Raw genomic sequence first — 27,125 nt, forward strand, 5'->3', positions numbered from 1 at the left:
TCCCTATTGCTCTTGAAGAGGCGCATTCAGGTGCCTGTGGGGGGCATTTTGGAGGTAAATCCTTGGTTCAAAGATTACTTCGTATGGGATATTATTGGCAAACTATGCAGCAGGATTCTTTTTCATTTGTTAAGAAATGTCATCAATGTCAACAACACAATAATTTGATTCATGCTCCTGCCCAAGAACTCCGTTCTCAGGTAGCTTCTTAGCCTTTCTCTGCATGGGGGTTGGATCTCATCGGTAAAATCTCTCCTCTTCATCTCAAGGACATATTTTCATTATAACTGCAACAGATTACTTTACAAAGTGGGTAGAAGCTGTTCCTCTTCGCTCCACTATAGCTGAAGTGATTTGTCGATTTCTTCTAGAAAACATTATTTCTCGATTTGGGATACCTTCCACTATAATCTCTGATAATGGGACATCATTTAAGAATAAAGACGTGAAGCAATTCCTCGAGAAATATCATATTAAACATTGATTTTCTACACCATACTATCCTCAATCAAATGGTCAAGCCAAATCATCCAATAAAATAATCGAACAAATTCTTCGTAAAACCGTGAACAAGCATGGTAAGGATTGGAGTACTCAGCTAATCTATGCTCTTTGGGCCTACTAAATGAGTGTACGAATTGCCACGGGAACTACTCCTTATAATCTTGTTTATGGTGCTGATGCTATTATGCCTTTAGAATTAGAGATTCTATCACTCAGAGTTTCTCTCAGAGGTATAGTAGATGATGACTCCTATAGAGAACAAAGACTTCAATAGCTTGAGATGCTTGATGAACAGCGTATAAATGCTCTTGAGCATATTCAAGCGTATCACAAAACTCTACAACGAAGCTATAATGATAAGGTTATTCAACGTTCCTTCTCAATGGGTGACTTAGTGCTCTATGAAAATCAGCGCAATGTAAATGCCTTACCTGAAGAAAAGGGAAAATTCAATCCTAATTGGCTTGGACCATATATCGTTATTGAAGATTATGGATCAGGTGCTTACAAAATAGCGGATGTAGACAGTACGCCTCTTAAAGACCCTATAAATATCTATCACTGCTTGCTGGATCAAGGAGCACCACTCCTGCACATTAGCTGTAGCAGTAGAACAGATCATGTATTAGTACCATTTTATATCATCAAAACATCAATCAATCAATATAAACCTACTATACCTAGATCTCCCTCACGCCAGTAGGGATTGTGATATGGTAGCATCTATGACTGGGAACTACTAGGCTCCCCACGCTCGAACAATCTATGCACAATGGGTGTAGGCTGGCTCGTACTAGAAATAGGTCTCCGTATCGCCTCATGTTCCCCCTTTTGGGAAACATGAGGAGGATCCAGGGCTATGGTATCATCTCCTGAATGGTGGGGAGCAGCATCTGACCCCTCCTCATCATCTCTATCCTCCTCCTCCTCGTCATCCCCATCCTCATCTATATCCTCGTTCTCCTCATCATCATCTCTCTCTTCCTCATCGTCATCCTCATCCTCCTCCTCCTCGGCACTAGGCTGATCTCCTATAGGTAGATCAGGATCTCCTGCCTCCTCATGACCCTCTCCCTCCTCCGACCTGGATCCCTGATCCTCATCTCGGTCTCCATGTCTCCACGGGCCTGGATGGCCTGTCGGATGATCTAGTGGAAAGATAGGCCCTGGGTATGATCTCATAAACCATGAGAGATACCTGCGCTGTGCCTCAGGATCTGCAGCATAATCAGTGACCACATCTTGGTCGGACCCCTCTATATCTGTGATCTCGATATCATCTATCATAGGTCTTGCTACTGCTCTGGGTCTGGGAAGGACTCATGAGTGTCGAGTGTAGATGGGCACATCGGCTGGAACACACTGCTCTAGCCCAAACTGCCTCCGTACTTGGTCAAAGTAGAATGGGACTATGATGTGGGGATATCGTCCTCTCAGTAGGCGGTTCCTCTGTAGGCATGCTAACTATCTCTCCATCCCATCCCATCTGTGCATCCACAGATATGGTCTCCACACGGTCACCTCAGCTGTCAATCTATCAACTATCACTCTCCAATACAATAGATCTCCAAATCTCCACTCGCTGGTAAGTGGATAAGCAAATACCTTAGGTCGCTCGCTAGCCATACTCATCGGATAGCCGACAAGCCTGGTGCATGTAAAGTGCTCAAATATCCACACCTGCAGAAGTGTGCATGTCATCAAGCTGCAACCCTATCCAAAAACATACTCCTCGAGGTCATGATAGAGATGTGCAAGCATACTCCGACCCTAGGCATATACTCTCCTGTGTCTCTCCATGGCCCTGATGCACCATGTGAGACCCCCATGCATGTGTGTACCTCGTCCGTTAGGGCAGACAACTAGTGCAATGATGGCTATCATAGACGTCTCATGAGGGGCACCTCTCCTGTAGGATGTAAGAGCCAGCTGACCATGATACGACCTCTCGTCTCACTCGGCATGACTCTCCCTATGCAATATACCTGCTCCCTCTGATGATCCTCTACTGACCGATCGATCGCATATGTCACGGTAGCTCCTCTGATCGGTAGGCAAAGAATGTGGTACACATCCTCAAGTGTCACCGTCATCTCCCCTACTGGAAGCTGGAACGTGCATGTGTCAGGATCCCATCGCTCCATGAGTGCCACCAGCATCGCGGGATGAAATCGAATGGCCGGCATAAGAATCATAGACCACAAACCTACTATCGACAATGTGTCTCTCTCTGCCTGAGTAAGTTAGGGAATCTGATCTCGCAAATTGTGAAGAATCTGCCCCGCCGTGTGCTCTCTCATGTATGAGAGACCCTACATCACAAAAACATAACTATAATCAATACTCAATCATCAAAAATCATTCATGCAAACTGTCGAACATCGTATGCTAACCCTAGCATCTCTCGCCAAGTCCTAATTGGGACCATGGCGCCCTGTCAGGGACCATGGCGCCCTGAAGGGACCATGGCACCCCACAAGGACCATGGTGCCCTATGTGGGACCCACGATCAGGTTCTAGGGCCCGCAAACGATCACAAAAAGTCAAAATACAGAAAATCAAAAGTCAAAGTTTAGTCAACTCACCTCATCCAGTGGCTCGTCGTCGATCACGGCTTGTCGCATGATCTCAATCCTCATGGGACGCTCCGGTCGTCGTGAAGGCATGATGATGGCTATGTGGGCTCCGCTGCAATGAACAGTACTTAGAATCAACAAAGTGACAAATGCAAATGTCACTTTCAAGGTATATACTTTCATTCCTTTACATTTACTTTCAAAACCCTAATTTTCCTCTATCACTCATTTCATCATAACTTGAGTTTGGGAGATGCGATTTTTGAACCGTTTGTTGCGTAGGAATCGTATTTTCGCTCCCCTACTCTCGGGATGTTCCAAAAAGTGCTTTGATGAAGCTTTTTCAGTGAACATCCCTCATCAATACTCTCTTACACAATTTGTCGTAAGTAAACATGCTACCCTATTTCACCTCCCTAATAAGCAAGTCGAAACAGGGGGCGCATATAGCTACTCACAAGTTTCATCAATTTCCTTAGTAAGCATTAGGTGATTTTGTGATCTAACGTGTGTTTTGTAGGGTGCGGTTCCTAACTATGTACTACAGATACCGTTGGGGGCTTCGTCCGACAACTTATGGATATATCCTTTTTTCAAATGATGTTTACTTTCTGTACTTTAGCTTGCATATGCACGTAGTACTCATATGACCGCTAAAGTGGGGGCTAAATGTAATGTCATAAATTGTACGCACTTGCTAAAGCAGTACAATTTAACACCTAGTTTAGCACCCACCTTGGCGCAGTTGCATTTTGCATTACATTTCTCCTTTAGCACTTAATTAATCAAATTAATTAGGTCTAAGGTCCTATTTCATCATCCTTCACATCATAAAGTCGGGCCCTTTCATTAAAGTGTGCCCCTTTTCATGTGATTCCTCCAATGCATCATCTAATCGAAAACCCTAATTAAGTCCTATTTTGAACTTGGAGGCTTGATTTCGGGGGTCAAAACATCTCGAAATCACCTGTAACTTCGGGATTCTCTCTAAAATCATCATATCTGACGGCCCTGAAAATTTGGTGAAAAGTTGCCAGGACCATGGCGCCCGAAGTGCACACAGTCCCGGACATTTTTCCCAAAATTTTAGGAGCATGATCCAATCATAAAATAAAGCTTAACCCCAAGAAATTGGCAGGATATTCAATCTCTAGGTCGGCCAAAAGATGAAATTGCGACCTAGGGTTTCATACATAAGAGCTCTCTTTCTTCATTTGAAGGGATCGAAATTTTGTTTTCAGGAACCTCATATGCAGTGAAAGAGCAGATCTTTGAAGACTTCAACAACTTACAACATCCCTCTATCAAGCATTTATCAATTCCACTCATCCATTTAGGGCTTGGAAGACATTGAAGAACAATAGGAGATTACCGACTGAGGATTGGCTTGTACCCCTCCTTTGAGGGTTGGGTATGATTTCATGTTGTTTTCATGTCTTTGCATAAGCTTCAATATCTCATTTATTCATGCTTTAGATCACTTTGCATCTTGATTTAGAGCATTTACATTATCATTTACAAGCAATTAGGGTTTACTTTCTAGGTTGCTCTAGTTTGCTTACTTGCATTTTAGATCTTGCACACACACAAGGTCTGCACACACATTACTTTTACAATACAACTTGGCTATTCGTGGAGGTGGAAATCATTGAAGTAGGGGTTTGACTAAGGCAAAACCCTATATAGCCGCCCAAACACCCTTTTCAGATATAAGTGCAGGTTTCGAGACTCGGACGACGCCGCAGGTTACAGATCCGGGAAAAGCAGGTCGAGACAGCACTCCACACCAAATTGCAGAGCAGAATACTAGGACAGGGGCATGGGGCACCCTGGTCCTGTCAGGACAGGGGCGCTGGGTGCCCTGGTCCCTAGGACAGAGGCGCTGGGCGCCCTGGTCCTCCTGACAAACAGGATTTCAGATAGTTTTCCAGAGTGCAAAACAGCAGTTTCAGGTGCAGAATTAGGACAGTGGCGCCCGCGCCCCCGTCCCGAACATTTCCACTCAGATTTTGACTCCGGGTACGCATTTGCATTTTTGTTTTATCTTGGTATTTACAACTTTCCATTGTTTAAGTTCAATTCTGCAATCTTGTTATTAGTTCATACTTACATTCTAGGGTTAGGAATTGGACTTGCATAATCTTACCTTTCAATTACAACAAAGGAATAGAAACCCTAATAGGTAGCCTGTGGCTCTCTCTTTCACAAAAAGAAGTAGCCAATTGTGCGATACCTCTAGGCTCTTTCGTATTCCGTAATGTGTGAGAAGAGGTAGGATTAGGGCATGTTAACCTAGTCTCGCTTTTTCCCCCACACATTAATACCATTAAAGGAGGGATTAAATGTCACTTTAAGTGGACAGAGGAAGCCAATAAGGGGCTTGAGATGTTGAAAATGAAGATAGCAGAGCTACCAACCCTTAGATTGCCTGATTTCAATCAGTTGTTTATAGTAGAATGTGATGCAAGCCAAAGGACAATAGGGGCAGTTTTAAGCCAAGAGGGTGTTGGCATTATGTGAACCGGTATGAGGACATAATGACATTGTATGTTGTCATTAATGTCAATATGCTGAAGAGGTGAGAACCGGTATAACACTGTGAACCGACATTTGTGCCAAAGTGAAGCGGTGTTTTTGTTCAAGGTGAACCGACATATGATTATGGGAACTGGCACATGGAAGCATTCTATGACTACTGGCTGGTAGTCTCAACTTTAGGGTTTCCAGTTGAAGTGCTTCAAGCCTGTGTGGCTCAACCGGTGACTTTTTGTGATGAGTTAGCATGGTAATGAAGAATAGATTGTGTTGCCACATAAGCCTTGTGTGCATGAAGGATCTTGCATGAAGGAGATTGTTCCTATCTACCTCAGGAATGTGTGAAGTCTGTAAACGGTGATAACATGTGATGGGTTATCAGTCGCCAAGAAATCAATAGAAAATGAAAGATGGAGAATGTCTTGAGATTGGATCAAGACTGTTGCATTTAATGCAATGTGCTCAATGGTCAGGATTGAACTATTTGAATTCTTTAACCTAACAGGTTTAGGGGTTAGGGTTTATGCTACCAACCTATCTTTTTTCCTATAAGGTCGATGTTGTGTTTCTTTCTGAGGTTGTTGGAAAAAGATGTGTGTGTGTGTGTATCCAAGAGAAGAGATACGTAATTCTTGCCATACCAGAAGAGAGAAGTGATACCTGTAGAGTGTGAGTGCAGAAGGTGAAGAAGAGCTAAAGCGGATCTGCATTGGCATTGAGTGTTGTTACCAGATCATTGTAAAACCTATTGATCTCTAACCACTTCAACAGTTGAGAAATCCCTTAACAGGGTAGATTTAACCGGTTTTCTATAAATCCTTTAATAGGGTGACTCAAACCATTGAGCTCTTGAAATCCTCTAACAAGGTAACCTTTAATAGGGTTTAACCCTTAACCGGGTATTCTAGCCATCCCTTAACTGGGTGATCCCTAACAGGACCGGTTCCTAACAGAACCTATCATATCAGTCTTTAACCAGACAAGGCTCCTAATAGAGTGGACTTCTAAAGAGTTCAAAAACAAGCTTGTGGGTATTCATCCCCACTGTGGTTTTTCCCAGTTGGGTTTCCACATGAAAAATTTGTGTGTCATGTGTGGTGATATTCTTGTGATGGTTTGAGTAATGTGTGTCTGAAGGTAAAACATGTTGATCTAGCGGTTTATATATCTTTTGATGATAGATTACATGTCTATGCACTAGGATGAAATGGAAATGAAGTATTAAATTGTATGAGAGGATATGTGTCAACCGGTTTATGTTTGTCTCAGTTATTTTGGGTTTTTCTGATTGTACTCTATTTAAGATTAGTGCTACTATTTGTCTGTCAAGGCACAGTGTTTGTTGACAAACCGGTTTAAGATTGTGTTTTTGTCTATACTGATTCACCTCCCCCTCTCAGTACTGGTTTGGTACTATCCGTTCATCATTGAGTTATCAATTGGTATCAGAGAGTCCTCTGTGTTATAAGCTTAACCACTTGAGGTAAAGATCCTAGTCTAATGATGAAGAGGGAAGGTCCAAGGTTTAACAGAGAAAATTTTAGTATATGGAAAGATAGAATGAAGATATACATCAGAAGCATGGGTGCTCAACACTAGACCTATGTTGACAATGCCTATGTTTCCCCTACCGGTACTCTCACTGATGACCAAAAGAGAGAGATGTAGGAGAATGGGCAAGTCAGGGAAGCCCCAATTAGTAGTTTATTTGACATTGAGTTTATTGATGTCCAAGATAAGGTAAATCCCAAAGAGGTATGGGATACTCTTGAAAATATCTATGGCGGTAATGAGCATGTAAAACAAGCTAAGGAAGAAATACTTAGAGGGAAGTTTGAAGACATGTGGATGGTTGAAGGTGAGACCATTCAACAGTATGGAATAAGAATCAAAACTGTTGTCAAAGATATCAAGAGTGCAGGTGGTAAAATGGAAGACTCCACTATGGTAGGCAAAGTCCTGAGATCCCTATTGCCGATCTATGCAATAAGGGTTGCTGCTTTTCAGGAGCTGAGATCAATAGACAAGACTAAGGTATCCCTAGACTCCATCATTGCAAAGTTGACAGCCTATGAGCTAAATAGTTTTGATGGCAGTCTTTAAAAGACTTAATCAGCTTTTAAAGATTCTACTATACCATCCAGAAAAGGAAAAGGAGCTAGCACTAGTGGTGAACCAAGACAGAGTAGAGAAATGGATGATGAGGTGATTCTGATGGCATTTGAAGCTCTTCTTGCTAGGAAAATCCCTAAAGGAACCAACAAATACAGAGGTAAGCTCCCTTTGAAATTATTTTCTTGCAACTGGATAGGATGTATTACTATAAACTGTCCTAATAGTGACAACAAGGACAAACCAGAAAGGTTCAAGAAATTCAAAGGAGGAAACTGGAGAAACTATTTTGTGGCAGTTGATGAAGGTGTCATAGATGAGGAATCAGAAGATGAAGAGAATGAAGATATTGTGTTTTTTGCTGTCAAGGAAGATGTGTTAGACAAGAAGGCTCTTGTCTCTCAGTTTGATAATTCCAATGAGTAGATCATTGACAGTGGCTGTTCTCACCATATGATTGGTGACCGGAGTAAGTTTCTATCCTTGGAAGAGTATGATGGTGGTGTGGTTTTCTTTGGAAATGATGCACCTTGCATGGTCAAAGGCAGAGGGTCCATCTCTCTGAATGGAAAGAGTAGTGCTGACAATGTGTATTGGGTTGATGGTCTCAGACACAACCTTCTGAGTGTTGCCCACCTAAATGATAGTGGTCTCACTCTGGAATTCAAGAATGGAGTATGCAGAATCAAAGGAAAGAATGGTGAATTGGTGGCTACTGGCATGCAGACCAAAGGTAACCTATTTTAGCTGAATGCAAATATAAGTACATGTCTTATGGCTAAATTTGATGATAGCTGGATATGGCATATGAGACTCTGCCATGTAAACTTTGATAACATTGTGAAGGCTAGTAAGATCAAGGCAATTAGAGAGTTGTTGGTGCTAAGAAAACTGGATAATACGTTGTGCAGAGAGTGTCAATTGGGGAAAATGTCTTCCTCAACCTTTAAAGGTAAACCTTTCATTACTGACAATTTGCTTGATCTTGTGCATACTGATTTGTGTGGTCCTATGAACACTAGGAGTGTGCAGGGTTATAGGTACTTCATGATTCTCACTGATGACTGGTCAAGAATTATGTGGGTCACATTCTTGAAAGATAAGTCTGAAGCTTTTGTAAAGTTCAAACCTTTCAGAGCATTAGTGGAGAAGGAAAGTGACAAAAGGATCAAGTGCCTGAGAACTGATCAAGGAGGGGAATTCACTTCTAGTGAATTCAACAAGTACTGTGAAGAACATGGCATCAAGAGGCAACTATCTGCTCCCCAGACTCCACAGTAGAATGGCCTAACAGAGAGGAATAATCGGACTGTGGTTGAAGTAGCTAGAACCATGTTGATTCAAGGAAAGGTAGCTCACACCTTTTGGAGAGAAGCAGTGAGCACTGCAGTCTACATAATGAACCAAGTACACATCAAGAAAGGTAAGGATAAAACTCCTTATGAGTATTAGATTGGTAAGACACCTTTGGTTAGCTATTTTAGAGTGTTTGGTAGCAAATGTTACATCAAGAGGAGTGAACACCAGAGAAAATTTGATGCAAAATGCGATGAGGGAATATTCCTAGAATATTCCACAAAGAGAAAAGCTCTCAAGTTTTTCAACAATAGGACTCAGAGAATTATGGAAAGCATCAATGTAAGAGTTGATGAAACCTCTGAGAAAACTAAGGAAACCGACAGTGAGCAAGTGGTAAATGAACTGGTTGTAACCTTCTAGGAACCGGTTGTCAGTCAACCGAGTACCAGTAACAATGTTCATACACCGGTAGATGTAGATGCTGATACTGATGGAGATGAGGATGAAGAAGAAAAGCAAGAGGAATATATTAAGACCATTCCTCAGTATGTCAAGCTGAATCATGATCCTAAGTAGATCATAGGAGATAAGGATGCAAGAATCCTTACAAGAAGAAAGGTCAGAGAAAACTCATGTATGATCTCTGAATTTGAGCCTAAATCATTCAAAGAGGCACATAAAGATGAAGGCTGGATCAAGGCAATGGAAGAGGAACTTGACCAGATAGAGAAAAATGGTACATGGTCTTTGGTACCCAGACCGGAGCATAAAAATGTCATTGGTACCAAATGGGTGTTTAGAAATAAGTTGAATGAGGATGGCACAATGGTTAGAAACAAAGCCAAACTGGTGTGTAAAGGATATGCCCAAGAAGAAGGAGAAGACTATGGAGAAACCTTTGCTCTTGTAGCCAAATTGGAAGGAGTTTGTATGCTTCTTGCATATGCAGCTTTTAAAGGTTTCAAAGTATATCAAATGGATGTAAAATCTGCATTCTTAAATGGTGTACTTGAAGAGGAGGTGTATATAGAGCAACCAGATGGGTTTGCCCTATCTAAAGACAGTGACATGGTATGTAGGCTACATAAAGCCTTATATGGTCTAAAGTAGGCACCTAGAGCATGGTATAAACATCTGCATTCCCATCTTGTGAAGATTGGATTTGAGAGAACAAGTGAAGATAGCAATATCTACTTAAAGTCTAAAGGAGATTAGATCTTGATCTATGAGGTATTTGTTGATGACATTATCTTTGGTGGAGATGACAAGATGAGTCATGAGTTTGCAGATGAGGTGAAGAAAGAGTTTGAGATGTCACTCATAGGGGAGATTAAGTTCTTCATTGGACTACAGATCTAACAGATGAAAGATGGAATCTTTATCACTCAGTCCAAGTATGTCAAAGAGGTGTTGAAGACCTTTGGCATGGAAGATAGCAAACTGGTTGGTACACCGATGGTGAGTGGTTGTAAACTATCCAAAGAGGATGACTCAACATTGGTTGATGAGAAGGAATATCGATCAATGATTGGTAAGTTGCATTATGTAGTGCATAGCAGACCCAATATTGCACATGCAGTTGGCATTACTGCAAGGTTCTAGAAAAGCCCAAGAGAATCCCACTTGGTTGTAGTCAAGTAGATTCTTAGGTACTTGAAGGGAACTATTGACTATGGATTGTGGTATCCATATAGCAAGGATTTCAACTTGAAAGTGTTCATAGATGCCAATTAGGTAGACAATGTAGATGACCGAAAGAGCATAACCGGTGGTGCATTATTTCTCGGTGGTAGAATGGTCTCATGGATGAGTAAAAAGAAAAGTTGTATCTCTCAGTCTACAACAGAAGCAGAGTATGTTGCAGCTTTCATGAACTGCACTCAAACAATCTGGATGAAGCATGCATTAAATGGCTTCAAAGTTCCTATATCTAAATCGATAAGTATATTTTGTGACAATACTAGTGCAATTAACATCTCCAAGAATCCGGTTTTACATTCTAGAACCAAGCAGTTTGAGCTTAAGTATCATTTCTTGATGGAAAAGGTTTAGAACAAAGAGATTACATTGGAACATGTTTCCAGTAAGGAGTAATTAGTAGACATATTCACCAAGCCTCTCCCAAAGGCTACATTTATGTACTTAAGAGGTGAATTAGGGGTGCTTCCCCTTGAGGAAGTAAACTAAAGGTATATGCTCCACATCAGTCAGGTATTGCATAGTCAAATTATTCTTCAAGGTTGATGTGTTGAAGGATGCTACTCCTCAAGGGGAGCAACATAATGGAATAGGGAAGCTTGTGCCTCCACTTTGGCATTGTTGTCAAAGGGGGAGAAGAAGTGAAGCGGAGAAGATAACTGCAAAAATTAGGGGAGAAGATGTGAAGCAGAGAGATATCTTTGTATATTGCCATCAATACCAAAGGGGGAGATTGTTGGCATTATGTGAACCGGTATGAGGACATAATGACATTGTATGTTGTCATTGATGTCAATATGGTGAAGAGGTGAGAACCGGCATATGTGAGAACTGGTATAACACTGTGAAATGGTATTTGTGCCAAAGTGAAGCGGTGTGTTTTTTCAAGGTGAATTGAAATATGATTATGGGAACCAACACATGGAAAAGCTTTGTATGACTACCGGTTGGTAGTCTCAACTTCAAGGTTTCCAGTTGAAGTGCTTCAAGCCTATGTGGCTCAATTGGTGACTTGGTGTGATGAGTTAGCATGGTAACGAAGAATAGATCATGTTGCCATGTAAGCCTTGTGCATGTGAAGGATCTTGCATGAAGGAGATTATTCCTATCTACCTCGGGAATGTGTGAAGTCTATAAACGGTGATAACGTGTGATGGGTTATCAGTCGCCAAGAAATCGGTGGAAAATGAATGATGGAGAATGTCTTGAGATTGGATCAGGACTATTGCATTTAATGCAATGTGCTCAATGGTCAGGATTGAATTGTTTGAATTCCTTAACCTAACAGGTTTAGGGTTTAGGGTTTATGCTACCGACCTATCTGTTTTCCTATAAGGTCGATGTTGTGTTTCTTTTTGAGGTTGTTCACAAAAGTTGTATGTGTGTATCCAAGAGAAGAGATACGTAATTCTTGCCAGACCAGAAGAGAGAAGTGATACCTGTAGAGTGTAAGTGAAAAAGGTGAAGAGGAGGTAAAGTGGATCTGCATTGGCATTGAGTGTTGTTACTAGATCATTGTAAAACCTGTTGATCTCTAGCCACTTCAATAGTTGAGAAATCCCTTAACAGGGTAGCTTTAATTGGCTTGCTATAAATCCTTTAACAAGGTGACTCAAACCATTGAGTTCTTGAAATCCTCTAACAAGGTAACCTTTAACAGGGTTTAACCCTTAACTAGGTGTTCTAGCCATCCCTTAACCGGGTGATCCCTAATAGGATCGATTCCTAACATAACCTATTGTATCAGTCTTTAACTGGATAAGGCTCCTAACAGAGTGGACTTCTAAAGAGTTCAAAAACAAGCTTGTGGGTATTCATCCCCACCATGGTTTTTCCCAGTTGGGTTTCCACGTGAAAAATTTGTGTGTCATGTGTGGTGATATTCTTGTGATGGTTTGAGTAATGTGTGTCTGAAGGTAAAACATGTTGATCTAGCTGCTTATATATCTTTTGATGATAGATTACCTGTCTATGCACTAGGATGAAATGGAAATGAAGTATTAGATTGTATGAGAGGATATGTGTCAACCGGTTTATGCTTGTCTCAATTATTCTGGGTTTTGTCAGTTGTACTCTGTTTAAGACCGGTGTTACTATTTGTCTATCAAGGCACAGTGTCTATTGACAAACCGGTTGAAGATTGTGTTTTTGTCTATACTGACTCACCCCCCCTCTCAGTACCGGTTTGGTACTATCCATTCATCATTGAGTTATCAGAGGGACATCCTATAGCTTTCTTCTTAGAAAAAGTTAAATGAAGCTAACAAAAGGTACTCCACATATGACTTGGAGTTGTATGCAATGGTTCAAGCATTGAAAAAATGGTGTCACTACCTGCTGCCCAAAGAATTTGTAGTCTTCACTGACAACCATGCCCTTAGTTTTCTCAATGGGAAAGAGAAATTGAACCAAAGACACCTAAAGTGGGTTGAGTACCTACAATCTTATACATTCACTATTAAACACAAGAAAGGGACAACCAACAAATTTGCTGATGCACTAAGTAGGAGAATCATGACCATGCAAAAGATTCAATTGTGTGGGTTTGAGTGAGTTGAAAGACCTCTACAAGGATGATAAGGATTTTGCAAAGATATATAATGTTTGTTATGCTTTTTCTAATACCTCACATGTCTCTTATTTATAATACATGATACAAGAGGGTTTGTTGTTCAAAGGTCATTTTCTTTGCATACCTCAATGTTCTATGAGGCAAAATATTATTCAAGAAAAGCATCAAGGAGGTCTAGGAGGTCATTTTGGCATTGATAAGACTTTGGAGCAGGTTGGTAGGTTTTATTATTGGCCCAAGTTGCAATCAAAAGTGAGAAGATTTGTAGAGAAATGTACCATCTTCTAAAGAACAAAAGGAACCTCAAGTAATGCAAGTCTATATCAGCCCTTGGTCATACCTCAGAGGCCTTGGGAATGTTTGAGCATGGAATTTGTGTTAGGCTTGCCTAGGATACCAAGAGGATTTGATAGTGTGTATGTGGTAGTAGATAGGTTCAGTAAAATGGCACATTTCATACCTTGCAAGAGTACCAATGATTCCACCTATATTGCAGGCCTCTTCTTCAAGGAGATAGTCAAGATTCATGGTCTTCCAACTTCCAATCAGCATTGTTAGTGATAGAGATGTGAAGTTTTTGAGCCACTTTTGGAGGACACTTTGGAGGAAGTTGGGAACCAAGTTATCTTTCTCATCTACCTATCATCCTCAATCAGATGGTCAAACAAAGGTAGTCAATTGGTCATTGGGTAACTTGCTAAGATGTCTTATTAAACAACATGGGTAGACTTGGGATCTAGTACTTGGACAGGAAGAATATGCATATAATGACTCAATGAACTGTAGCATAGGTAAAAGTCCTTTTAAGATAGTGTATGGAATCCATCCTAGGGGCATATTAGAGCTCAGAGATCTCAGTTCAATGGCACCCAAGAGTGCACAAGTGGAGAACTTTGCAGAAGGCATTAAAGAGGTACATGATAAGGTAAGGCGGTCCTTACAACAAAAGTCTAAGCAGTATAAGGTTCAAGATGATAAAACAAGGAGGAAGCTATAATTTCAAGTAGGAGACTTAGTGCTGGCATACCTTAGAAAGGAGATACTTACCAAAGGGTAGCCTATCAAGCTCATGATGAAGAAAATTGGAACTCTAAAGGTGGTGCACAAGTATGGGCAGAATGCCTATGAGGTTGAACTTTGATCTACCTTGGGGATATCTCCAATTTTTAATGTATGTGATCTCTATCCATACAAGGGAGAGACACCAACAAATCAAATAGACATGCCATCACCAATTCATGAAGATTGGGTAAAGGATTTGCGATCTAGTCAATCGGTTGAGTTAGAGAGTATCTTGGATACCAAGATAGGAAAGAAGACAAGGAAAGGAGTCTACAAGCAATATCTTGTTAAGTGGAAAGGGTGACCTATTTTAGATGTCATGTGGATGTCAGAGGCAGATATACTTTAGCATGGAGTGGAGATTTAAGACCTTATAACTCAAGGGACTTGAGTTCTTTGACCCAGGGGAGTATGGTGCAGGGCACCTAGCACTCCAAGAATGAAAGCTTTGATTTCTTTTAAGTTTGTGTGTTAATTTGTGATGTAATAATGGACCAACCATTGAGGACTCAGTAGAGCCATGGTTGAGTGGTCCACATTTTGGTTTGAGTCAATTGAGCTCAAGATGCTGTTAGCCTGAGAAGTGAGATGCTTAGGTAGTTCACAGGCAAAATACTCCAGATGAATGTATTCATGTATTAGGATTAAATTGAGTTGTCTTTAGGTCTTCTAGGGTTTTTAAGGACCTTTAAGAGTCTTAGAATGCAATAGAATGCAAAATTGCATCTTGGAGAAAAAGTTGTCAAAAGTTATTGAGCAACATTTCACAATTTCTTGCAAAAGTTGCATTTTTGGTTATAGGCATTAGGAAGTTGGTTGAACTGACTAAAACAAGTGGATATAAGCCAAATTTCACTTCATTGTATGGGTTAGAGGATTGGAAATGCAAGAGAAAGTTTTTGGTGTGTGAAGCAACCTTGTTTCCACCGATTTTTGATAGTTTTGTCATGTTTTTCCTTGCTTGTACGGTCCAGTACGGACTAGATGGTGTAAACTCATTGCCATATTTGTATGTTCATTTTATTTTATTTTATTTAAGGTTGATTTGTAGGTTTGATTGATCTAGATTGTAGAGATTTATTTCATTCTTTGCAACTAGGAGTAAAACCCTTGCAAGTAGGGTTTAAGAGCAAGAAATGGCTCTAACTTAGGCATTATTTGATGGCACCTATTGAAATCACTAAGGATTATAGGTTAGGGTCTGTACATATGTTAGGAATAGGGTGTGTGATGTTTCAGGTCTAGGAGGAGGAGAAACAATGAAGCCCTAGGATCATCGCTGAGAGTAGGTGAGTTAGGACAGCAAGAAAAGTGTGATTTGTGAGCACAAGAAGATTGGTGCAAGTCCAAGTGGCATATGAATGGAAATCCCTTTGAGTCCCTTTGAAGGTTCCCAAGGTTTTTTGAGTAGGAGATTTGACTAGTGAAGAGTTCTAGACCCATCTTTCAAGTTCACCAGCTAGGCCTAAACCCCTTCAAAATAGTACAACATTGGAAACCCCACTTGTATGGATAACCCAGATGCACTTCTCTAGTATTACCTGTAACTTTCAAAAGGATACTCAAATCCATGATTTATTTCTTGTCTTGTTTGGGACTTTTGCAAATTAACTTCCTAAAACCGCCTAGGGAGGGCTAATGCAATTAGGCCTAATTAGGTGTCGGTAGAGACCTAGAAGGGCTAAGAAGCCAAGGCGATGGATTTGATGAGTCTTAAACCTCAAAACACATTGAAGACAACTTGTTGATGCATTGGGAAACCATAGGAAGATATTGTGTGTTAAGATCCTTGTAGGAATGGTTGGAGCCCAAGAGAGGAGTGTGTGAGTAATTGAGGTGGAAACTATGAGGCCTCACCTCGACTCAGTCTAACATTCAGTGGATTTTATATTTAGACTATTATGGATACTTTATTTTGATGCATTTTGAGACTTTGAACTTATATGACTTCAGGATTTGGATAACATTGCTATGATTTGATGATTTACTTACATGCTTTATCAGATAGAACACTACATGATTGTTAGATAGAATGATATTGCAATGATAGATGTCGTTATTTGAATTTGCAGGACTTTCTTTGAATATAAAACTATGATGTATGCTTAGTTTATGTGAATTGGGATGAAATTGCTTATGTAAAATTGCTTGGTAAAAGATGTATTCAATCTGTGCAGATGAAAATTGTATGCAAGTAATGATGTGCATTGTTATATTATTGAATTATATTGTATATGGATACTTGGAAGTACTAATGTGTAAATTGAGATGCGCAAGAAATTTACCATGTGACCATGGAAATTACGGAGAATCAAACCTAGACTTATGTATGTTTGTAAGCCAGGGGTTGTCTATTTGGAGAGACAACACCCCGTTTGTGTTGTATTTTATTCGTAACAGTATATGCTGCATGAATGTTAAGTGTTATTTAAATTTATTGTGTAAAAACCACAAGAGACAATTCCATGTTTTATTTTTGTAAAAGTGTTTTATTTGTGTCACTTGACACATGTGTGGATTTAAATTTAAATGTTTTATTTGTGTCTCTTGGTGGGAAAGTGTTTAATTATAGTTCTTCTTAAATAAAATAATGTGTTGTCATAAATACTTTGGAATATAATATTTGGGGTGGTCAACTTATGTTTGACCCGAAAATAAACTTCAGAGGGGTTTAAAATGGGTTAAATGAACACCTAGGGGTAGTTTAATAGGGTTTCCTAAAGCCCATAAGGTATACCTAGGGGTTAGGGGTAATTTTAGGCAAGTTTCTACTTTATAATGATCTTTTTAACGCTTTAAAAATTGGCTTTTCTGAGTTGAGCGAAAATTGAAAATTAGAAGTTAAATCTAATCAGGATTTTTTCTTTTGGAATGAGAGTCTTTTTGCATTTTTGCTTTCTTCTTTTTTTTTTTTGGTTTTTTTTTAGAATCTTGTGAGAACTTTGTGAGTGAACTTCTTAAGCAAGATTTTTGAGAATTGGAGGGTAATCACCCACTCTCCATTTTTGGAGATAGAAGAAAATTTGAAGAGAAAATAATGTTATGGAATAGAAAAATTGATTAAGGGTAGAAGGAAAAAGATTGTGGATTGGGCAGCTCTTCATCAAATATCATAATACCTTTGGGCAGATTAAGGTTGGTTTCAGTTATTCTTTTTAATGTCTTCTTCTTGTTTATGTCTGGAAGTTTGTTGGTGTAAGAAATCTGTGTACTTGAAAGTTTGTGTTAGAAAATCTTTTGGTATTTTGCTTTATGAATTGTTGTGATTTGGGAGTTTTCTCAAGATCTCTTACTCTTGGGAGAGAAGAGGATCTTGAGGGTGGTAGCAGTGACAACCCTCGAGTGAGAGACTCTCTTTGAGAGCGATCACAAGGGATCTTTGTTGTGACCCTTGCTGCATGGCCTGTTTGTGCAATGGGGGTCATAAGGAGGCATAAAAGGCTAGAATACCTTTGGGGGGCATAAGGAATAAGGGGTTGAGATTCTTGATATTATTATTGTGCCATGAGGTGGCTTCTTGTTTATTTCATAGTTGCAGTTCTCCTCAGGGATTTGGTCCACTACCACCCATTGAAAATGTTCATCACCAAAGTGTGGTGTTGTGAAAGCCAAGTTGGGAATGTGTCTGGAATATCTATATGCATTGCTTTCTATGTGTTTGCCTATTTGTTACCCGTCTAGGAATTGGTTCTCCGAGCTCGGGGGTGGCTACCAATTAGCCTAGGCTGGGAGGTGAGCACTCCGTGGTCATATTGTGTTTATCTATTATGTAGGAAAGTCAGGAGAAAGAGAATAGGATCCATGAGAAAGATACAGAAGATTATTATTTGAAGATACTTAAATCCAGTTGCAGATAATTGTTTAAATTTGTTATAAAAGTATGCCTCATTCAAAGAAAAGAGAAGCAAGTTGTAATTATTGAAAATAGACTTGAAGTTTTACTGTTGTGGCTATTCAAGAAACATCCTGTAAATTGGTAGTATATCTTAGAGCTATTAAAGAAAGAAAAAGAAAAGCTTGTTTTATTCCTACTTCTGGTTTTTAGTAAAAGAAAAGTTATTTTGAGTTGCATGCAAAAGCTTCTTTGTATTATGGAGAAAAAGAATAGATTTCATTTAAATTTTATCTATATTTTACTTGTGGCAAAATAGAAGTTTATTTATGCTGAAAGATCTTAAGTAGTTTAAAGAAAAAAGATGTTTTATGTAAATATTGTATTAGAGGAAAAAAACATCAATGAAATTCTTTTTATTCCAGAAAAGTATATTGTATTTTAGTTAGCATTGATTTAAAATCTTTATATATATATATATATATATATATATATATATTTCTAAATAAACTTAATGCTTTTTCCCTTTATTATATTAGTTTAAAATCTTTGCATGTAAATCTCCTTTTAAAAAAATATATATATATATAAATTAAAATTTAAAAAATAAAAAAATGGGGAAATGTTTTTGGGTCCACGCGGACCCCATTGTGTGTACGCACAGTGAGGGCCGCGCGGCGCCCACTGTGTACACACACAGTGGAGCCGCTTCGGCTCCCACTGTGTGGACACACAGTGGACGGCCACGGCCGCCACTGTGTGGCCACACAGTGGGGAGCCGCTAGCGGCGCCCACTGTGTGGACACACAGTGGTGCCGCGGCGCCCACTGTGCGCCCACATAGTGGCACCACGGCTCTCCCCGCCTCCAACATTCGAAACCTGCAATAAACAAAAAAAAAACGTCGCCGCCCTTGGGGTCTTCGGCCCAGCATGAAAATTTCTCTGTAAAAAAAATAAGGGTTAAACCCTAGCCCGGGTGGGGCTAGGGCAGATGGATTTTTAAAAAAAAATATGATAATTAGATTTGAAAATACATATATGGGAAAATAGAACCCTAATTAGGGTTGGGGAAATATGGATTAATATTTAGAAAGATATTATGTTTTTGAATTAGAATTAAAATATTTAAAATATATATAAATTCTGGTCATAATTTTGGATTAAGTATTTAATTGTAAATATATATATATATATATATATATATATGTATATATAAATATATATATATATATATATATTATTATAATTCTGGTTATAATTTGAAGCAAGTAAAGCGAGATAAATAGATTATCGGAGGAAGCCTAGCTTTTATAATTTTAAATGTATATAATAATGTCCCGTGTAATTTAATTAGAGTATTTAAAATTTAAATTGGATGTTTAGACTATATGTCTTATTGGAGATTAAATTAATTTTTCCTCTCCTATTCCTTTAGCGTGATTGATTTAATAAGCCTAATGGCTAGGTATCTTGAGGAGATAAAATTTAAACCAGTTAATTTTCCGCAAATAATATTTAACAATCTATCGAAGCTTGGTTCATCTCAAAACTAGCTCGAATTTAATAATGGAAATTTCAATAACGCTTGTCGTGTGAGCGAACTTGTTAATTAAATTAGTATGTTTTTAAAAAAAAATTTGTTCCGTTTTTGCCCTAAATTTTGGGCATGACATTTTGGTATCAGAGCAAGGTTTCCACACTAGGAACCTTACTCACTTACGTTTCGCCTTAAAATATTTAAAAAATTATTTTGTTAAATGGACTTTTGAATTTAATTGAATTTAATTCTAAAAGAAATAAATTAATTGTTTTGTCTTATTTCCTCTTAGGATGCCTCCGACGACGCGACAAGCTCGCAAGCGCGGACGGGGTCCTAGATGTGTGCGCATAGCACGCGATGAGGTAGAGAGGGAGGCATCGGTTCTAGAGGAGAACCCAGAAGCACCTCCCGAACAGCCAAATGAACCTAACCGAGACCTCTTAGCAGCCATTCAGAATCTTATTGACATTGTTCAGGAAAGGATCCCAGCAGAGAACCCTCAGGTTAGGAGTCGTGACTCTGGAAGTCATAGATCTGTTGATCGAGAACGAAGCAGGAGCCCAGCTTCGATTCCTGTAGAGAGTTAGGGTGGAAATGAGTGAGAGTCAGTGCATATACCAGGACCACCTCCAGAGGTGGAACCAGTTTATTTTGAGAGAGGTCGTTGAGATCCAGGGGATCTCATCAGGGAGGTCATGCGCCTCCAACCCCCATTCTTCGGAGGTTCTACAGATGGAGTAGAGGCCGAGGCATGGCTTTTGAGTCTTGAGAGGTGTTTTGCGTTGCGTTCTTATGAGAGCAACTTGAAAGCACGTGTTGCAGTTCATCTTCTGAGAGGGACAGCCTCCACTTGGTGGAGACAGGAAGAGTACAAATGCGGATTAGTTCCTGATACACTCACTTGGGAGATATTCATAGAGAGGTTCCATGAGAGGTACATATCAGAACACTTCAGGCAGCGTCGTATAGATGAATTTCATGATCTCCAAGAAAAAGGTTTGTCAGTAACCCAGTAAATTCTTTGAGTTGTTGCCTTATGTAGATTATCTAAAGGATGAGAAACTTCTTGTAAACCGCTTCATCAGGGGATTAAATGCGGGTATAGCCGGGCCTGTTAGGATGTCCGCTCCAGGGAGCCTTCGGGTTGCTGTAGAGAAGGCACTGATTGTCGAGGAAATTCAGGTTAGACCACAGGACAATAGGGATCGGTTTCAGAACCGAAATCCCGCACCTCAGACTTATGGATTCCAGAAACCACATTGGAAAGGGAACAACCAAAATTCTCAGGGGTTCTCCAAACCCCCTCCTCCACAACAGACACCACAGAACCAGAGGCAGAAGCCTCCATAGTATCAGTAGGGCTCTAAGCCCAAACAGTGGCAGACTCAGGGACAAAAACGTGATCAGAGAGCACAGGGGCAATACACACAGCCGACGGGGACTTAGCAGTCCTCCAAGGGTGGGTACAACGGATCCAGTAGGACAGGAGGTCAGGCATTCTCTAGGCCTCAGGGTGCCCAGTTCCAAGCATGGGGTGCTTTCTTTACATGTGGAGCCATGGGGCATTTGGCGAGGGATTGCCCTCAGGGACAGGTAGCAGGGAGTCAGCGGATGGCCACTTCAGAGCCGACAGTTGGTGATATGGGTAGGTCCCATAGAGTATTCGCAGCGGTTGACAACCGCCAGGCTGATCATCAGGCCACAGTTATCGAATCTTCAGGTATAATCAAAGGTAACAATGTATCTATTTTGTTTGATTCAGGAGCTACTAACTCCTTTATATCTGCATTGGTTGTGGAGCATTGCGGGCTAGTGGCAACTAGACAGGGTGTCAGTTGGGAAGTGGAATTAGCTTTAGGGGCTAGAGTGTCAGTGGAATCAGAGGTTAAGGCATGTCAGCTGTAGATTGGCAAGACCACCACTTTAGTAGACCTTAGAGTGACTCCACTTGGATCTTATGGAATCGTACTTGGCATGGATTGGCTTTATGCCCACAGAGCCAAGATGGATTGCCGCCTGAAAAGGATCGAGTGTGAAGATGATCATGGTTCGCCCATAGTTATCACCGAGATTTAGAGGCCCATGTCTCTTCGTATGATCTTCGCAATGCAGCTTAAGCGGAGCATGCGGAAGGGATGTCAGCTTTTTGCTATCACGATCAGTGATAGAGGGGAAGAGGAGGAAAAAGAAACATCGCTGGATGACCATCCTATCCTTAAGGGATATTCAGACGTATTTCCTTTAGAGTTATCGGGAATGCCTCCCCGCAGAGAGATTGACTTTCATATAGACCTAGTACCAGGAGCCGAGCCAGTTTCCAGAGCACCTTATAGAATGACCACAAATGAGCTTAATGAACTTAAAATTCATCTTGAGGAACTTCTTGAGAAGGGTCATATCCGTCCTAGTGTATCCCCGTGGGGTGCACCAGTCATCTTCGTTAAGAAGAAGGATGGATCTCTCCGATTGTGTATGGATTATCGGTAGCTAAATAAAGTAACCATCAAGAACCGATATCCTTTGCCCAGAATTGATGATTTATTTGACCAGCTTCAGGGTGCCAAAGTCTTTTCCAAAATAGATCTGAAGTCAGGATACCATCAGTTGAGAATAGTGGAAAGTGATATCCACAAGACCGCATTTCGCACTAGATATGGTCACTATGAGTTTACTGTAGTCCCCTTCGGACTTACGAATGCCCCAGCAGTTTTTATGAGCCTCATGAATGGGGTGTTCCGTACCTTTCTGGACCATTTTGTTATTGTGTTCCTCGATGATATACTGATATATTCTCGGATTGAGGAGCATGAGGAGCACCTGAAACAGGTATTGCAGTGTTTGCGGGATAACCAGTTGTTTGACAGCCTATCGAAGTGTGCTTTCTTTCGATCTGAGGTCAAGTACCTTGGACACATTATTTCCAGTAATGGGATCTCAGTCGACCCATCAAAGATTAGGGCTATTATGGATTGGCCAGTGCCTACCAGTGTGACAGAGGTCAGGAGTTTCATGGGTTTAGCAGGGTATTACCGACATTTTGTCAAGGGTTTCTCTAGAGTCACACACCCTATTACTTCTCTTCAGCGTAAAGGGAAGAAATTTGAGTGGACAGAGAAGTGCGAGAAGGCCTTTCAGGAACTCAAGAAGGCACTTACTAGCGCTCCTATCCTTGTTGTACCAGATCCTTCAAGCGGACTTCATGGTTTGTACAGATGCTTCCCTAGAGGGTTTAGGGGTAGTTGTTATGCAGGATGGTAGGGCCATAGCTTTCGAGTCTAGGAAACTTAAGACTCATGAACTTAATTATCCCACTCACGACCTTGAGCTCGCAGCAGTAGTGCATGCACTTGTGAGGTGGAGACACTTCCTTTTAGGACATCACTTTGAGTTGCATTCAGACCATTAGAGTCTTCAGTACATCTTCACTCAGCCGAACCTTAATGCACGTCAGAGGAGATGGACGGAGTTCTTGTGCGAATATGATTTTGACGTTCACTACATCAAAGGAAAGGAAAATGTAGTTGCAGATGCCTTGAGTAGGAGACGTCATGAGGTTTACACCATATCCATGGGCACAGACTTGAGAGATCATATACTTCGACACTTGTCAGAGGATGGATGGTATGCAGAGGTTTGTCAGGTATTACGTTCTCAGGTTACTCTATAAGGGAAATATGTGGATTATTCTTTGGAGTCCGATGGACTGTTACGCCACAAAGGGCGCATTTATGTACCTTCCTCTGGAGGGTTGCGAGAGTTCATTGTCACGGAAGCTCATAGAGCTCCTTATGCAGCGCATCCCAGGGTTAAGAAGTTGCATGCTGACTTGAGGCAATTATATCATTGGCCGGGAATGCGGTAGCTCATTGCTGAGATAGTAGCTCGATGTCTTGAGTGTCAGAGGGTAAAGGCGGAGCACCGCCATCCAGGAGGGTTGCTTCAGTCTCATGCTATACCAGAGTGGAAGTGGGATACTATATCTATGGATTTCATCATTGGTCTCCCTATGTCTTCTCGTCGCCATGATGCTATCTTGGTGACAGTTGACAAGTTGAGCAAAGTAGCTCACTTTTCACCAGTTCGTACCACATTCACAGCTCCAGCAGTAGCATAGGTGTTCTTGCGAGACATTGTTAGACTACATGGCGTACCCCGCAAGATTATTTCTGACAGAGATTCTCTTTTCACTTCTACCTTTTGGAAGTCATTATAGGCAGCTATGGGCACTAAGCTCAATTTCAGTACAACCTATCACCCGGAGACAAATGGTCAGACAGAGAGGGTCAATCAGGTGTTAGAGGATATGCTTCGTATGTACGTCATGGATCATCAGACCCGGTGGGAGGAGTATCTTCCCTTAGTGGAGTTTGCCTATAACAATGGGCATCACACTTCTTTGGGGATGCCACCCTACCAGGCTTTATACGGCAGGCCTTGCAGGACGCCCTTGAGTTAGGATCGCATAGAGGATAGAGTTGCCATTGGTCTTGAGTTAGTTCGGGATATGGAACAGTAGGTGGATTTGATTAGGCAGCGTCTTAGAGAGGCTCAGGATAGACAGAAGAAGTATGCCGATGCAAAGAGGATAGATCGTAGCTACTTGGTTGGAGACAGAGTTTTCTTGAGAGTGCGACCGCATAAGAGTCTAATCCGTTACGGAAAGGGTTCTAAGCTCGCACCTCACTTTGTAGGACCTTTTGAGATTCTGGAGAGGATAGGCCCAGTTGCCTACCATTTAGCTTTGCCACCTAGCCTGTCACGCATCCACGATGTGTTTCATGTTTCAGTTTTGAGAAAATATATTTATGATGAGTCTCACCTTCTAGATTGGGATGCCTTGCAGGTGGAGTCGGACGGGCAGCTAGCTTTGGAGCCCATTCGCATTTTGGCACGCCAGACATTGGCCCTTCGAGGTCGAGAGCTGGACCAGGTTAAGGTCCAGTGGGATTGTTATGATGAGGTTACGGCTTCATGGGAGGATGCAACACGTATGAGATCAGAGTACCCTCACCTCTTTGATGAACTCCAGGAGGAAGTTCATGCCTAGAGGGGGAGGATGTAAGGCCTCACCTTGACTCACTCTAACATTCAGTGGATTTTATATTTAGACTATTATGGATACTTTATTTTGATGCATTTTGAGACTTTGAACTTATATGACTTCAGGATTTGGATAACATTGCTATGATTTGATGATTTACTTACATGCTTTATAAGATAGAACACTACATGATTGTTAGATAGAATGATATTACAATGATAGATGTCATTATTTGAATTTGCAGGACTTTCTTTGAATATAGAACTATGATGTATGGTTAGTTTATGTGAATTGGGATGAAATTGCTTATGTAAAATTGCTTGGTAAAAGATGTATTCAATCTGTTCAGATGAAAATTGTATGCAAGTAATGATGTGCATTGTTATATTATTGAATTATATTGTATATGGATATTTGGAAGTACTAATGTGTAAATTGAGATGCGCAAGAAATTTACCATGTGACCATGGAAATTACGGAGAATCAAACCTAGACTTATGTATGTTTGTAAGCCAGGGGTTGTCTATTTGGAGAGACAACACCCCATTTGTGTTGTATTTTATTCGTAATAGTATATGCTGCATGAATGTTACGTGTTATTTAAATTTATTATGTAAAAACCACAAGAGACAATTCCATGTTTTATTTTTGTAAAAGTGTTTTATTTGTGTCACTTGACACGTGTGGATTTAAATTTAAATGTTTTATTTGTGTCTCTTGGTGGGAAAGTGTTTAATTATAGTTCTTCTTAAATAAAATAATGTGTTGTCATAAATACTTTGGAATATAATATTTGGGGTGGTCAACTTATGTTTGACCCGAAAATAAACTTCAGAGGGGTTTAAAATGGGTTAAATGAACACCTAGGGGTAGTTTAATAGGGTTTCCTAAAGCCCATAAGGTATACCTAGGGGTTAGGGGTAATTTTAGGCAAGTTTCTACTTTATAATGATCTTTTTAACGCTTTAAAAATTGGCTTTTCTGAGTTGAGCGAAAATTGAAAATTAGAAGTTAAATCTAATCAGGATTTTTTCTTTTGGAATGAGAGTCTTTTTGCATTTTTGCTTTCTTCTTTTTTTTTTTTGGTTTTTTTTTAGAATCTTGTGAGAACTCTGTGAGTGAACTTCTTAAGCAAGATTTTTGAGAATTGGAGGGTAATCATCCACTCTCCATTTTTGGAGACAGAAGAAAATTTGAAGAGAAAATAATGTTATGGAATAGAAAAATTGATTAAGGGTAGAAGGAAAAAGATTGTGGATTGGGCAGCTCTTCATCAAATATCATAATACATTTGGGCAGATTAAGGTTGGTTTCAGTTATTCTTTTTAATGTCTTCTTCTTGTTTATGTCTGGAAGTTTGTTGGTGTAAGAAATCTGTGTACTTGAAAGTTTGTGTTAGAAAATCTTTTGGTATTTTGCTTTATGAATTGTTGTGATTTGGGAGTTTTCTCAAGATCTCTTACTCTTGGGAGAGAAGAGCATCTTGAGGGTGGTAGCAGTGACAACCCTCGAGTGAGAGACTCTCTTTGAGAGTGATCACAAGGGATCTTTGTTGTGACCCTTGCTGCATGGCCTGTTTGTGCAATGGGGGTCATAAGGAGGCATAAAAGGCTAGAATACCTTTGGGGGGCATAAGGAATAAGGGGTTGAGATTCTTGATATTATTATTGTGCCATGAGGTGGCTTCTTGTTTATTTCATAGTTGCAGTTCTCCTCAGGGATTTGGTCCACTACCACCCATTGAAAATGTTCATCACCAAAGTGTGGTGCTGTGAAAGCCAAGTTGGGAATGTGTCTGGAATATCTATATGCATTGCTTTCTATGTGTTTGCCTGTTTGTTACCCGTCTAGGAATTGGTTCTCCGAGCTCGGGGGTGGCTACCAGTTAGCCTAGGCTGGGAGGTGAGCACTCTGTGGTCATATTGTGTTTATCTATTATGCAGGAAAGTCAGGAGAAAGAGAATAGGATCCATGAGAAAGATACAGAAGATTATTATTTGAAGATACTTAAATCCAGTTGCAGATAATTGTTTAAATTTGTTATAAAAGTATGCCTCATTCAAAGAAAAGAGAAGCAAGTTGTAATTATTGAAAATAGACTTGAAGTTTTACTGTTGTGGCTATTCAAGAAACATCCTGTAAATTGGTAGTATATCTTAGAGCTGTTAAAGAAAGAAAAAGAAAAGCTTGTTTTATTCCTACTTCTAGTTTTTAGTAAAAGAAAAGTTATTTTGAGTTGCATGCAAAAGCTTCTTTGTATTATGGAGAAAAAGAATAGATTTCATTTAAATTTTATCTATATTTTACTTGTGGCAAAATAGAAGTTTATTTATGCTGAAAGATCTTAAGTAGT

The sequence above is a fragment of the Cryptomeria japonica genome, chromosome 1 (assembly GCF_030272615.1).
Source record: "Cryptomeria japonica chromosome 1, Sugi_1.0, whole genome shotgun sequence".
Lineage (NCBI taxonomy): Eukaryota > Viridiplantae > Streptophyta > Pinopsida > Cupressales > Cupressaceae > Cryptomeria > Cryptomeria japonica.